This window comes from Olea europaea, chromosome 13 (assembly GCF_002742605.1).
Source record: "Olea europaea var. sylvestris chromosome 13, O_europaea_v1, whole genome shotgun sequence".
Classification (NCBI taxonomy): Eukaryota; Viridiplantae; Streptophyta; class Magnoliopsida; order Lamiales; family Oleaceae; genus Olea; species Olea europaea.
The window spans coordinates 7,391,192-7,402,176 of record NC_036249.1 but is presented as its reverse complement, the minus strand read 5'-3'; the positions used below and the strand labels follow the sequence as shown (position 1 = coordinate 7,402,176).

Genomic DNA, 10,985 nt, shown 5'->3' with positions numbered 1-10,985 from the left:
TGGTACCCCAGTGACACAAATGAAAGATTTAGACCAAACCTGCTAATAAACAAAAAATTTGATACCGTGAGTGCAATTTTTCCTCTTTATTTATTCACATTACTATCTTTATGCATATTTGACTCTTGCGATCCTTATGGATTATCAAAATTCAAAAATTTGTCATGTGTGTCTAGGGATGGTAATGAATCAATTAAGCTCGACTCATCTTGATCATGTGACTTGTATTGATTACAAGCCAAGCCGAGCCAAGAGCCTATGAGTTGGCTCTTATTTTTTGTTTTTTAATTAATATAAATAAAAAAGATGAGTGAAAAAAGAGTGGATCCAAGACAAGCTGGTTAATGGGTCGATTAGTGAAAAAATCGAGCTGGGCTCGATTGTTTTAATACAAAAAACAAAAAGTATGAATACACAACATTGGACACCTTTTGTTAACAACTGTGAACTTCTTGTGTTTGAGATTTGATATTGGCATCTTATTTTCATCTTTCAAATTACTGTTTGGAGTGAACGCACGTGGCTTTGGCTAAGGAATTGGAACCAATTACGGCCGATCTGATTGATGAAAGTAGTAAAGGTTGTTGAGAATTTACTTAATCATGCACATCGAAAAATAAAATAAATTTCAATTTTCAATAAGGATTTGCTTTGTACTTAGATAAAAACTATGATAGAAATTGTACATTTCTTTGATTCTGTAAACTCCTTTGATATTCTTTTCTTTTCAACAATCTTGATTTGTCATCCACAGCTATCCAATTGTCCAACCTCTAATGAAAATCTACACAGAGAACAAGTATGGGAGACATCCAGGGTTTTCTTTTCTTGTGCTAGTAAGAATGAAAATTTTCTACAAATTCTAAACCCTACCTGCTTATTTATATAAACCTAAATAGGTTTCACTCGTCTCCTAACCTTGTCCAATATTTAATTAACCTAATTAAATTCGGTCCACGAATTAATTAATTCGAGCCCATAAATAAATAATTCAATTAATTAATTTTTTCAACGCTTGTTAAATTAATTAATTGGTAAATCTAATATTCTAGTTCTCCTTTTGTGTATGACTCATTAGGTTCTCAATTATGATGTCTAATGATATGAATTATTATTTTGATTTAATCAGAACTGACAAATTAAAACATTCCTTTTAGTTTATCACTAATTCACATTCGTCGTTCTAAATTGACATCTAGCAATGTGTCAGGATGACAAAACTAAACTTGTTTGTTTACTATGAAATTATTATCCATGTGAAATCTCCCAACGGGTTTTCAATATTTTGTTTTATAACAAAATATCCACGTGAATATTAATTTATGATTCAATCATATAGAATTTGCATTTCACAATCACAACTCTCTGTGATTAACAAATTACTAGGATCTAAATCTACGGACTCTATTATTTTATTTAATTGAATATTAATTAAATAATAGATCTGCCATAAAATTGCATCAATTATATATTAAAAGCATTTATGTCCAATGTTGATTGAATGTAGGGCATAACACTTACCAAGGTAATTGCCAAGAAAAGTTGAGAGGAGCATTCACCGAGTGCTTTCTCAAAATTGACGACGAAATTGGAGGGAAAGCAAATATTGAACCGATCGCTCCGAAAACTGTTGGCTCGATCGCTGTTGTTGCTATAGTTTGTTTATCACACATTATAATAGTTAATTGTAGTAATTCAAAGGCAGTCTTATGCTATGGGAAAGAGCCCATGGCATTATCATAAAGTAAGCATGCAAAGAGCACATTTACCTATTTAAGCTACTTATTTTGCCAAACATGATTTTCATAGTACTTCTTTACTGACAAACATACTATTTTAGAAAGTAAGTCAGAAGTAATCTTTAAACTTAGCCAAACATGCTATAATTCTTATTCTATAATAATTATGAGCTAATTTCCTTTTCTTTCCTATGTTAGCCTATAGGGAAGATGAATATGTAAGAATAGAAGTAGTCAGAGGAAAAGAGATACAGTGGAATGGGCATCATGTTTTTGGTGTCCTTGCAATGTTTAGATTTATTGGTACAAATTTCACTGCCTTTCTCTTTTCCGTCATTCCCATTCTATCATTTTCAAATTAGATTGTATCAAAACTCGCCTGCTCCCATACAGTACTTGACATCTTTTAGGAATATTTCTTCAATTTCTTGTCATTACAAAATCCATTTTGAAGTGAATAACTGTGAATCAATATATATTTTTCGAAATATTTTGTGGTTCTACCATAGCCTACCCCATTGCATAGTAGCACAATTATTCATGAAATGGGTGCTTTGAAATGAGATGCCAATGTTCAATGCTTTTTATTGTCAAAATGTAAACTTAAGATTTGTTCGAATGCCGTGGATGTGTATTCTGGAAGTCCTAGAAATGTTCTGCAATGTAGATATGGGTCGGTCATTCATAGGTTTTTTTGCTAATGTTGAACAAAAAACCTTATTTGGATTGAACATCTAATTGAATGCAAATACTTGTGGAGTTAACACCTATTGGGATTATCAATTCGATATAAAAATGAAATACCATTTATAGGCCTCATTTTAATATTTGCCATCAGTTTATCGAGGAGACTATTTTGTTTTCTGGTTTCTCTTTACCTTTATTTCCTTATTTGAAACATTGAATATTTCCTTATCATAACATTTGCTTTCATTATTCAAGCGAGTAGAAGATATTAAACACCTTGTTTGCAAACTTAGTAGATAGGATTGGTTAGCAAATGATAGTATTAATAAAACTAAAATCTTGTTTTTTATTGTCAAATGGTCTGAATGCCTCGCTATAAAGGGTTTCTTCTCATTATATAGCAAGATATGTTCCTAATTATAGCCTATAATCATGGGAAAATTAAATCAGAATCTCTCTATACAAGGCCCTACAATCCCTCGGGAATCATTTTATACAAGGTAAATACAATTATCAACTTATAGCTGTATATTAACATCCTCCCTCAAATTGATATTGATCGATCAAATAGCATCAATTTGCTAACCATAAACTGATGTCCTTGATTAGATAGAGCCTTGGTAAACACATCAGCTGTCTACAATTTAGTGGAGATATGAGGAAGCGTAATCACATGTTGATCAAGTGCTTCACGAATGAAATGACAATCTACTTCAACGTGTTTGGTACGCTCATAAAAGACCAAATTGGTAGCAATTTGAATAGCACTTGTGTTATCAACATAAAGTGGTGTAGGAACAAGTTGAGGAAAACCAAGTTTGTCCAATAAACCTCGCTTCCACACAATCTCCGAATAGGTCGAGGACATTGCACGATACTCAGATTCGGTAGAGGACTTCGAGACACGATCATGCTTTTTACTCCTTTAAGAAATAAGAGCATCACCAAGAAAAATGCACCATCTGATAACAAAATATCGAGTATCTGCACAACTAGCCCATTCAGCATCACTGAAACTCGTCAACCGAAAAGAATTCTGATTAGAAAATAATAACCTACGACCATATGTACACTTGAAATAACGAAGAATTCACCGAACAGATGCTAAATGAGAATGGTGAGGGGCTTGCATAAATTGACTCACCTATTGTATTGCAAAAGAAATATCTGGTCGGGTAATTGTTAATTCAAACTCCCTACTAGTTGTCGATATAAAGATGGATCTAGTAATAATTTACCCTTTTCCTGACGAAGCTTCAAATTAATCTCCAAAGGTGTATCTACCGAGTTCCCAGATTGAAGACCGGCCAAGGTGAGAATCTCTTGAGTATACTTATGTTGATGTAAGATCATACTCGTAGAACAAAAATGCACATCAAGACCAAGAAAGTACTGAAGTGGACCAAGATCTTTCATACGAAAGATATTTTTGAGATGATGCTGGAGTTCTTCGATTGACTGAGAATCAGACCCTATAATGACTATATCATCTATATATACCAAGAGCACAACAAGTCCAGTGGCAGTCTTTTGAAGAAAGAGAGAAAAATCAAAATGACTCTGAGTAAACTGAAAATCAAGAAGAGTGTTACGAAACTTTTCAAACCATTCTCGTGGTGCCTACTTTAACTTGTACTATGACTTCTTCAATCAACAAACCTCAGTGGAAGAATGAGTGAAAAGACCAGGAGAATGAGTCATATAAATTTCTTCCTTCAAATCTCATTGTAAGAATGTATTTTTCACATCCATCTCTTGAAGAGCCCAACCTTTAGAACAACAATAGCTATGATAGTACGTACAAAAGTCATTTTAGCCACTATTGCAAATGTCTCTTCATAATCAAGAACATATTCCTGAAAATTTCCAAAAGCCACCAAATGAGCTTCATACCTTTCTATAGTGCCATCAGACAAATGCTTGATAGTATATACCCATTTACATCCAATGAGCTTCGCCTCATCAAGACATGGAACGACGTTCTATGTGTGATTGTCCGATAGTGTTTGAAGTTCTTCTTGCATAGCTTGTCGCCAACAAGCTTAAGTAGCTGCCTGATAGTATGATTTGGGTATACTTACAATATCAAGAGTGGCATGCTTAGTAGTATAAGAGTACACATACCTATCCGGTGGACGAGAAACTCGAGAAGATCCTCAAGGTTCAGTTGGGAGATGATCATATGTCGATTTAGGATCTGGAAGAAACAATGGGGACTGTGGACGACGTCTTTGGTAAATAAATCTTGGCTTAAAACGTTCAATAGGGAATGACACATTATCAAAACTAGGAAGCGTAGTAGAAGTAGAATCACTAGGAATGCAAGACTAGAAGAAATATTGATGTTCAAAGAAAACTACATTTCGAGATATACGGATCTTGTTAGCACCCGCATCATAATATACAAACCCTTTATGTGTATTACTATACCCAAGAAATGCACACCAAACAGCCTGAACAGTAAGCTTATGACGTTCAGTAAGGGGTAAGTGTACAGAATAGGACACAACCAAATATATGAAGATAAACATACTCGGGAACAACACTAAACTAACAAGAATATGGAGAGTCAAATTGTAAGATTTGAGAAGGCAAACGATTAATCAAAGAAATAGCCGTAGATAAGGCTTCTACCCAAAAACGAAGAGGCATGGAAGTGCAATCAACAAAATACGAACAACATTTAAGAGATGATGATTCTTACGCTCAGCTATTCCATTTTGTTGCGGAGTGTAAGGACAAGAACCCTGGGAGAGAATTCCTTTCATTTTGAGATAATGTTGAAACTCATTAAACATATATTCTGCCCCAGAGTTAGAGCATAAGACTTTAATACAAGTAGAAAGTTGGTTCTTAATAAGAGCAATAAAAGTTTGAAAAGTGGAGAACACATCAACCTTAGAGTGAAGGAAATACACCCAAGTAAACCGACTATAATCATCAATAAGGGTCACAAAATACTTGTATTGAGTATGAGAATGTATGAGATTTATCCTCAAACGTCAGTATGAATAATCTCAAAACAGGTGGAAGATCGGCCACCATGTGAAGGAAAATGTAAAATTTTACTTTTACCTAATTTACAAGTACCACAATAAGAAGATATACTAGAAAAGGAATATTTATTGCCCAAATAATCGTGTTTCATAAGATGAGCTAAAACAACATTATTAGGATGTTCTAATTTCTTATGTCAAACATTACTATCATTGGTAATAGCAGTACAAGCAAAGGAATCGAAACTAGAAGCAGAAAATTGAAGAGGAAATAAACGTCCCACTTTAAGCCCTTTCACAATCACCTTCCCCGACAATTGATCCTGCACACAACAACCAGTACGATCAAAGTGAATTTCACAATTGTTATCAACCAGTTGTCCAACATATATGAAATTAGTAGATAATTCTGGTGATACAAATACATTGTTAAAAGAAGATCCCAGAGTATCAATTGTAGTAATGGGAAGCGTATTGCCATTGGCTATTTGAATATGTTGGCCGCCCTTATACTTACGAACATCATATAAAGCATCTATATTTCCAATCATATGATTCGAGGCTGCAGAGTCTACAAACCAAGGAGAGGTTAGGAGATTTCGCTTACCTTGGAGGCCGAAAGCAAAGAAAGTAGAAACAATCCTCTGTTGAACTATCTCAGGTGTAAGAGTAGATGAAGAACCGACTGTATGTGGTTAACCTTGAACATCATCTGAATTTGATTGAATATCAGTGTGAAATGCTTGACCTTGTCTATTTTGAGGCCGCACACAACAATCCTTAATAATGTCCCTCATTTTTGCAGTAATTGCAAATTTTCTTACTACAACGCTTTGCAATATGACCAAACTCCTTACAACTATAGTATTGTGTTTGTGACTTGAATTTACCTTTTTCTTGAGCAGCATATGCCATATTAACCATCTTAGTAGTCACAGATTCTTGACTGATAGCAAGTTTCACATAGTAATTCTCCCAAGCACACATCCAATGAGGTAGGATTACGGTTTATCAAGCCACCCTGTGCAGTCTCAAATTCCAGTCGAAGCTTCATTAGAAATTGATTTCTTTGACTCTTAGTGTGGACATCCTGGAAGGCCGCTAATGTTTCTTTGGGAAGTTTGGAGTAAACTATCCCAAAGTATTCGCTCCACAAATTTAGAAATTTAGCGTAGAACTGCTCAATAAAAAGATTACCTTGTTTGAAGTTGGAAAATCTAACTCCAATTGAAACTTTTGTGCATGTTATCTTGATAATAAACACACCTGAGATAATCCCACATCTTTTTAGCAATTGTAAATGATGAAAGATTATTCATCATATGAGGTTTAATAGAATCTAGTAACCACAAGACAATGCGTGCATCCTTGCTTTCCTATTGATTAAGCTCTTTAAAATCAGTAGGAGCGGTAGATGAGTCATCTAAATGACCCCACAATTCTTTTCTTTTTTACGAACATCTTGAATTGAAATTCCCAGGCGAAAAAGTTCTTTCCATTATATCGAACAATAGAATTTTCTCCAAACATAATGATTTGGAATAAAGGAAAACTCAAGAGGCTAAAAATAGTAATTCAAGGCCTGTATCAGAAAGAAATAAAACCCACCACCAGCTGATAGGTCCAATTCTAGACAACAGAAGCCAATTTGGAGCAGTCGAAGTCTTCAAACGATCCCAATACAGTAGAAGCCCACTAGAAATAAACCAATTCTTCAAACACTCCACACGATAACACCACAGCAAAGGAGCGATCCAACAGAAGAACCGGTTGACGCCAAAAAATTCTGCAGAAACTTTCCTTCTAACCCACAAAAATATGTCGACGGATTTATATCAACCCAGAAATCGCCAACAGAACCTTTTCTAAGATTTCTGGAAGCCAAAATTGAAGAAGAATTTCAACCAAAAAACCCAGGAGAAAAGAAATCCCTCAACCGAAATGATACCCAAATGAATCGAAAAGAAATCTGAGATGAGTGCTCTGATACCATGTCAAATGGTCTGAATGTCTCGCTATGGAGGGTTTTTTCTCATTATATAACAAGACATGTTCCTAATTACAGCCCAAAATCATGGAAAAAGTAAATTAGAATCTCTCTATACAAGGAAGCCCCTACAATCACTCAAGAATCATTTTATACAAGGTAAATACAATTATCAACTTGTAGCCGTATGTTAACAGTTATTTGTACTGGATACTAGACATGTATTGTTAGAATAAAGAGGTTCTTGAATTGTATTGGGATATCTCAGAAATAGTAGATATTAGATAATTATGAACCTATCTTTCTAACACGTCGACCATTGTAGGACGATGTATTTCATCATAATGTACTTGTAAGTAGAGTGAGTCAGTGGTGCATTTGCAACTGAAATTTATAGTTAATACATATAGTTAATGGAAAACTAGTATTTTAGTATGTTCAACTTTTCCTGGTTATTGCAGGGAATAGATACTTGAAACCCTAGATAATTCCAGACTCCGAAGTCGTTTATATTCCTCAGACTAGGGAAGACGAATGCCCCATTCTAGCTAGCTATGGTTTATGGGATGTCATGACCAACGAGGAGGTTTGCGATTTGGCTCGTAAAAGGATACTCGTCTGGCATAAAAATAACGTCGTCACTCTTTTCATTGAAAGGGGTGAAGAAATTGATCCCACAGCAACCAAGTATCTATCAAACCGTGCTCTTCAAAAGGACAGCAAAGATAATATTTCCGTAGTGGTGGTGGACTTGAAATCCCAAAGAAAGATTAAGAGCAAAACCTAACACAATTTTTTCCGTGTTTGACTATTTCATTTATGTCATAAAATGTAATTTTAATCTGTTCAACATGGTTTAGCCCTATAGTTTTCAACTAGGGTTACAATCTCCTTTGGTATCTGTACCATTTGGGACACGTCATATTCTACTAATATGTATACCCTAACTATTTTAGCTCTATTGTAACGCCCCGAAAATTTTGGAATAAAAATATATTTGTCTTATATGTTATAGTTTTAAAATTTGAGGACTGAAATGAAATAGCGTTTAAAGTCATATTTTATTTGGCACCAATAATTACATTTTGATAGAATGAGTATAAGTATATCAATATTGGGCTCATTTTGTAGCTCGCATTTAATAACGTATTTTCAGCTCAAGAAAATATGAGTTCTTTTAAGTTAAAACTAAGTTATTTCAATTCAAAGAAACATAGATAATAAGCATCGTTTTTATTATTTAACAATATTTCTTTTAAGATAATTAGGAAAAGAAATTAGTATTTTATCATAATAATCAATGTTTATCTTTTCTATTAGAGAAAGAGATTTAATTATTTTTAGTCGTTGTTTACATTTATCTGTCAATATTTCTGGTTTTCTGGTACTCGTGATTTAAGTAATTGCAAAGTAATATGTAGGGAGAGATATTTTTAGTTAACTATGATTGATTGATGTTTGGATAAAATAATTTTCTCTTAAATTAAAAATTCATTTGCTTTGATTTTGGAATCCTACTTAGAATATTGATTTAACATTTATGACTTTTTGACCATTCTAAGATGACACACGTTTTTAGGCCTAGCTTTGAATGAATTGGTTATTATATAATAATATTTTTGGACAATCTCTAGCCTCTAGGCATGATGCATGGCAATCATACCTTGTACTCTCAATTGTGTCAATTGCCTTTAAATTAGAATTGGTAAATTTCCTTATGATAAGAGTATGGATAGCCACACGTGCACGCACATTTCCAACTCTCAATTAGGATAAAGGCTAATTTTAATTGTTAATTGAATTTGAATAATGGTAAGACACGATTTGGAGCCTCTAACAAATTTAGTTATTTTGGGCATATAGTACAATTAAGCTTATAATATACTATTTAATTATTTATTTCATTTTATATGATGATATGATAACCTGTCATTTTATGTAAATTGACACTAACTTGACCATTCTTATGTTAAATAGATCCTTAATTTAATTTGATTGACATCCAAATAAAGAGTTTTTGTAATTGGACAGATTAATGAGCTAATTGACGAGATTTCTGTTGGTTAGATTGCATAATTACCCTTTTTATATTTTTAACAAATTTGGCAGTCAAAACCTTTCTTAATTTTACACCTCCCTTACACTATAAATTCATTCCAAATCCTCGAAAAATTATGAGATAAAAACCACTCTCTTCCATCTTCACTTAACTCTCCACTGCCTGTCCAAGTCTCCATTCCAGAAGTGTTCTCTTTGTATTGTTGGAAACGAGTTTTAATACTCTTAGAAAGGATTTTGGCACGTGGAATTGCCACTGGATCGACCTTAAATCCATAAGACACGACAACAGCAAAAAGGTTTTGGGAACGTGAATTCCTTACTTTTCTATTATCAATCGAGGTAGGATACTTTATGTGCAAGTTGTTCCGTCCTTTCAATATTATAGTTTTTGACGTGATTTATTTCATGAAATGCTAATCGACCTGCGGGTCTAATGAAATGAAATGAAATGAAATGTTCGACCTGCGGGTCTCTATGAAATGAAATGAAATGTTCGACCTGCGGGTCCCTACGAAATGTAATGAAATGGGAGATCGCCTTCGGGTCTTCTCAAATTGTAATAGAGCTTTTGACTGATCACCGATTGCTCTTGACGAAATGTTGGTATTAAATGTTATGAGTTTACGTTTTAAATTATTATATTGTTTGGACGCATGTATCCTACTAAGTGTAATTACTCACTCCTTCAATTTCAATATTTCAGATCAGTACGGTCAACATGGATGGTGGCTGAGCGGTGCGCGGGTTGCCAAGTAAAGAAAAACTTCGCACGAAAACGTTTTAAAATAATTCTGTTAGGATTATGTGCTTCAATTTAATTCTGTTTAATGTTCTATGTCTACGCGACATTTTGTTTATTCAATTTGGTATTTGAGTATTAAATAAATCAAGAGTTTTAAATTTCGAATTAAATATTTTCGCTTTATGTATACGTTACGAAATGATATCGGTAACACCTCAAAATTTTAAGTCGATTAAATATGGGGTGTTACATCTATGATCTGGTAGGGCATTCTAATTAATTGAATTGGCCATTCGGCCTCAAGTTAAAGTCTAGATGCATAGATTGCGCTGAGTATTTCTTTTTGTTCTGTTTGATTCGTTTACTGAAACATCCAAATGAATCTTCAGAATAAGAGCAATCATATTAAGGGTCTGTCTAATGTAATTTTTTGAAAAATATGTTATTAATAAAAAAATATTATGGGTCATGTGCAAAATCAGTTTATTGGAAAAATATGTAGTTGACAATATATGTCAAAAAATAATTTTTAAAGATTCATGGAAAGAACATTTATAATTTATACTCCCTTTCGTCCCATTTATATAGGCTAATTTTATTTTTCACGCGGATTAAGAAATTTTATTTAATGTTGTTGAAAAAAACAATTTTTACCAAAAAATCTCCCAGTTTACTATTATTTAATTTTCAACAACTAGTAATAAATTATTGTTGATTGATGGTAAAGAAATTGAATCATTGGTTATAATTCAACAAATTAAATAAGAGTGTAT

General features: G+C 33.4%; 1 pseudogene; it reads left to right on the top strand.

Moving 5' to 3' along the window:
• The first annotated feature begins 306 nt into the window (after positions 1 to 306).
• Positions 307 to 8,196, top strand: LOC111408386 (annotated as a pseudogene).
• The last annotated feature ends 2,789 nt before the right edge of the window (positions 8,197 to 10,985 follow it).